Below are 5,285 nucleotides of genomic sequence, written 5' to 3'. Positions count from 1 at the left end.
CGTCTCAAATTCAAATTGATTCAAATTTAAGTTAACTCATACTTAAATATTTACACCAAACAGTTAGAAAAACCAATTAAAAAAAATTCAACTTTAAATGGATTTGATTTTAAAATCGAATAATGTGAATCCAAAATGATCAATTCGAATAATCAAAAGGTAAAATTCAAATGAATCATACAAAAACTTCTTGAATATTTTTATCTGAAATAATTGGATCCAAATTTAAGGATATAAATGAATTAATATAAATAAATTATATTATATTTGTGATCTATTTGTTTAATTAAATAATATTAAAATATTATTTATGATCAATTATTAAATTTAATTAACAAATATAAACTAACAAAAATCGAACTTGTTTATAAATTATTTGTCAAATACTTTATTTATTTACATTTTTAAGATATAAACGAATTGATATTAATAAAATTTATTATATTTATGATCTATTAGTTTAATTACTAAATTTTAAAATATTATTTATAATTATTTGTTAAATTTATTAAACCAATACAAATAGATAAAAATAGAAAATATTCCTAAGCCGTTAGCGGAAAGCAAGCTTTGTTCGTTTATACCTGGAAAAACATTATCCTTGCTCACCCTACTCAAAATTGCCATCAAAATCATCATAGTTCCCCGTTAAGTCGCCCCTTAATTAATCTGTCCTGAATTCCCCCTTTCATGGCGAAAAGTTTTCCTTTTCCGTACCTGACACGTAACAAAACTGTAAAACTCTCTTAAATTTCACTCCTAAAGCCGCAAATTTAACTCTCACATATCAGCTCTCAAGTTTCTTTTATCCTTTCTTCCAATCCAAACAAGAGAAAAGGAGAGAAAAAAACCTAAAATGGAAAGAAGAAATGAAGAGATTAAAAACCTATTACACGCAATTTCGTCACAACAATAATAAAGCAATTGGGCGTAAATGGATATTCCCATTAGCTGTTAGTTCCCTTGTTTCCTTATTTTTACTCTTTTTAACAACCTTAACCTCTTTTGATGGCTCCCATTCCTTTTCTTCTACCGTTCCTCCGCCGTAATCGGTGGTTCCTCTCCTTTCGTGGAGAACAAACTAAAGCCCATACCTATCTCCACCCTCCCTCCACCTCCCCGCTTCGCCTACCTCATTTCAGGCTCCGCCGTGCTGAGAAGGACCCTTTTAGCCCTTTACCATCCCTTGAATCAATACGTATTCCATCTTGACCGGGATCTAGCTCTGAAGAGAGGTTTGATCTGGAGAAGTTTATGAAAGATCATCAAGTGTTTGACAAAGTTGGAAATGTTAGGATGATTGTGAAAGCTAATTTGGTTACTTATAGAGGTCCTACCATGGTTGCTAATACGCTTCATGCTGCAGATATTTTGTTGAATGAAGGTGGAGATTGGGATTGGTTTATTAATCTTAGTGCTTCTGATTACTCAAGATGGTGAGTTGGATCTTCCAAAAATTGATTTTTCCCTTTTTTTATCTTTGATTTTGGTTATTAAAAATGACCTTTTCCCCATTTTCAGTAAAAATTACCCTTTTTCCCTTTCTTTTTTGGAATTGGGTATTGGAAAAAAGATTTCTTTGCGTTTTTAACTTTGCACTTTTGACATTTGGCTTTGGGATTTTGGCTATCTTTAGAGCTGTTACACACATTTTCATACTTGCCAAGGGAACTGAATTTCATTGATCTACAAGCAATATTGGATGGAAAGAGTGAGTACTTTTAAAGCATTGAAATTTTATTTTTCCTCAGAGTTTCCTTTTTTGGGTATCTTTTATTTTTGGAAACTGATTGATTCCTGGGGTTTTATTGTTGTAATGGCAGGTTTCAGAGGGCTAAGCCAGTTATTATAGATCCAGGGTTGTATAGTATGAAAAAAGCTGATGTGTTTTGGGTTTCTGAGAGGAGAAGTGTGCCTACTGCATTCAAACTCTTTACAGGTAAAGATGCTGAAAGCTCCAACTTTTTTGAAGTGTTGTGTTAGCCATTATATTTAGTTGTGGGAATTTTGGTGGTCTTGTTATTTGTCATTTTTAGATTAGTTCTGTTTAGATAGACATTCTATTTAGTCTTTTCTATGCATCAGTTGAATCTGTTTCATATTTGTGGGCATAGTTGCTGATTATATAATGATCTCTGACTGTTTTGAATAATCCTTTTAGATAAACTCTCACTGAATAAATTTGTTTATATTGTTAGGTTAGTGGAATTAAGTTTGAAACTGGAATCTATTTTTCACTTGGTGATTCTTTCTTGAGCAAATTAGAGGTCAAAGTTAAAGATGATACAAATTTAATTGTTATGTTTTCTTGATATGGGTTTCAAAGACCAACAGATTTAACATTTGAATTGAGGTCAATTGGGTGGATTATGGAGAACAAACAACTTCCCCTTTCATGTTCTCTTCTGCTTTTGAATTGTCTGAAAGCAGTTTATTGATTTGAAAATTTAGAGGATGACTGTTTTCTTTTTAATGCTTCACATATTATCATAAGATTTTGGAGTTTTTTCTCCAAAGAAAGTGAACAGATAAAGACTTTTAGAATGGCATGTCTACACTGCGTCACTTGTTTAGGTGATTGGTTGCAGCCTCATATAAATGCACACAAAGAATGCTTGCTGCTGGGAACAAGGAATTTCTAGTGAGAAACATTCGGGAAAATTAGTGCAATAGGCAGAAATACCTTGTCGACTAAATTATTTTTACTTTTATCTTTTCTTTGTTTCCAAATAGCCATTAAACATGTTGAATTGATCAGGGAGTTTTTGACTGGACCCCTGTCAATTATGTGGTGAAGTCCATGGTTATCAGTTCACCATCTCACTTCCCCTAAAAAACATAGAAATTGAAAGTCTCTTTGCAGAAATATGCATCTTGGGCGTTCATTTTAAAATTGGTTTTACTGATATTGCATGTTTACTATGGTTATGCCAAGGCTATTTGCATTAGAGAAAATATATTCTAATTTAGTGTCCTTAATGTGAAGAAACATAAGCTGGTTTAAGTCTAAATATTGGAATATTCTCATGAAGTAGTCAATTACATCTGGAAATATGCTCGTTGATATTGGCAAAATGTCCACTATTATCTCATGAACTACCTTGTTGCAAGAATCTATTAGACAGCCATTAATGTCCACTGTTATCTGAATTAGCTGGTATCTCTGACATGTACCTCTTGTTTTATAACAGGTTCTGCTTGGATGGCACTTTCTCATCCTTCTATCGATCATTGCATTTGGGAATGGGAAAACCTTCCTCGAACAGTCATGTACTATGCAAATTTTTTATCTTCTCCAGAAGGTTACTTCCACACTGTCATTTTAATGCTCAAGAATTCCGTAACACTACGGTAAACAGTGATCTCCACTTTATATCGAGGGATAACCCTCCTAAGCAGCATCCTCATCACCTCAGGCTTGCTGACATGTAACGGATGATTCACAGCAATGCCCCTTGTGCAAGAAAGTTCCCTCAGGATGACCCAGTCCTTGACAAAATTGACTCTGATCTCTTGTCTCGGGGTCCGGACATGCTTACTCCTGGTGGATGGTGTGCAGGAAATGGGAAAAATGGGACTGATCCTTGTTCTGTTGTTGGCAATAGATCAGTCATCAGGCCTGGCCCTGGAGCAAAAAGGTTGGAAACTTTGGTCAGCTCTCTTCTATCCAATGACAATTTCAGACCGCGGCAATGCAAATAATACGAATGGAAACTTGCCAAGGGAGGCATTCATGCCAATTGATTTTGAATTACAGTTGTATCAGAAGATGAAAATTATGCAATCCAGTACTCAGTGTTCCTTCTGATCTAGGACAGGAAGTACACACGATATCTCTGGTTTAGATAGTACCACAATTAAGATAGAATCACTGATGGGTATCAATTATAGAGCTGTGATCGAAGACGGATTTACAATGTTGGAAATGGAGGGCAGTTGCAGTTGCCCCCACTGAAATCTTATATATCTTTTTTGTAGTGTTTTGTAACTATGACAAATTGAAGAAAAAATTTTAATTGTACTCCTATTGAAATTTAATATTATCTCATTCAAATTTGAGTATTTCCTGACAATTACATGATTGTATTTATTTCAAATTAAATAGATAGCTGAACATCAATAAAGAATTCCTGGCTGAGCAACTGCTGTCTTTGGCGCTGAATCACGTGAACCGAAAAGAAAAACCTTCTGCTTTGATCACAATTTCTATATCTGGTCTGTTTTCCCTGAAAACACTGCAAAATTCATGGCTTGATTTTTTGGGTTGTTAACCATATTTTAAGTTGCCATCTTAATGGAACCTTTTTTTTCCTGCTCCTTTTGTTAGTCTTTTCAAGGGACATAGTGCTTGATTCTTGTTGTGGCGGAAAATTGATATAATTAAGCTCAACTGAAACTTCGAACTTGTCATGGGAGAGAATGTATTGGGCAAATTTTAAGAATCCTTTTTCGCTAAATAAAAACAAAGGAAAGATGAATAACAATCCTTAAACAATAGTCAACAAAGAGTTACTTAAAAAATATAGTACACAAATTAATGAGTTTCTTCTCATAAATGGCTTGGAAAATTACCACAAGAATTCTCTCTTAGGCAGTGTAATTACCCTCTTAAAAATTGTGGGTTTTCAGTTCATTTCATTGCATTACAGTTAGGAGATGTAGTCCTTTCTCATTTCATTCAACAAGAATGTGTGATACCTGAAAAAATTTAGCCTAGTTGAAGAGGTGAGCTGAGAATACTCAACTTGTAATATCTATAATCATGTAAGTGAATCCTACAAAGCTTATGCAAATTGGTTTCAACTTGAAGTCGATGAACTTGAATTGATTAGAAAAAATCAATTACCTAAACATGTTTAATTTAAATATAAAATTACTTGAACACCACTCATTCTAACAAAGCTGATTCAAATATTATAATTCATTCAAACTGGTTTTAATATGCACTCGACCAACTTGAATTGATTAGAAAAGATCAATGACCTAAACATGTTTAATTCAAATATGAAATTACTTGAACACATTGGAAAATTTAATTTGAAATTATTCTAACTTAAATTGATTTGATTTTAAAATCTAATACTTTAAATTTTAGATTATTCGGGTTTCATTTAACTTAAAATGATTTGACCCAAACCTGACTAGATTGCTCTATTGCCATCTATAGTTACAAGATACCATAAGCGATAAGAAAAGTAGTAATTACCTGTACAAAATTTTCAGTCATCAAAATAAAAAGTGCTTAAATTTGATCAACATGAGAAAACGAGTTTGAAGTTTTTCAA

General features: G+C 33.0%; 1 pseudogene across 1 annotated transcript; it reads left to right on the top strand.

Annotated features, from left to right (window-relative positions):
• The first annotated feature begins 572 nt into the window (after positions 1 to 572).
• Positions 573 to 4,073, top strand: LOC111315956 (beta-glucuronosyltransferase GlcAT14A-like; annotated as a pseudogene). The gene is made up of 4 exons (XR_016333324.1): positions 573 to 1,436; positions 1,637 to 1,711; positions 1,824 to 1,939; positions 3,192 to 4,073. The product of XR_016333324.1 is annotated as a beta-glucuronosyltransferase GlcAT14A-like (transcript).
• Positions 4,074 to 5,285: the final 1,212 nt, after the last annotated feature.

Source organism: Durio zibethinus, chromosome 24 (assembly GCF_047325235.1).
Source record: "Durio zibethinus cultivar Kanyao isolate XHJ-2024 chromosome 24, ASM4732523v1, whole genome shotgun sequence".
NCBI classification, from domain to species: domain Eukaryota; kingdom Viridiplantae; phylum Streptophyta; class Magnoliopsida; order Malvales; family Malvaceae; genus Durio; species Durio zibethinus.
Note: the sequence above shows the minus strand (reverse complement) of the source record. Positions and strands in the feature narration are given on the sequence as shown.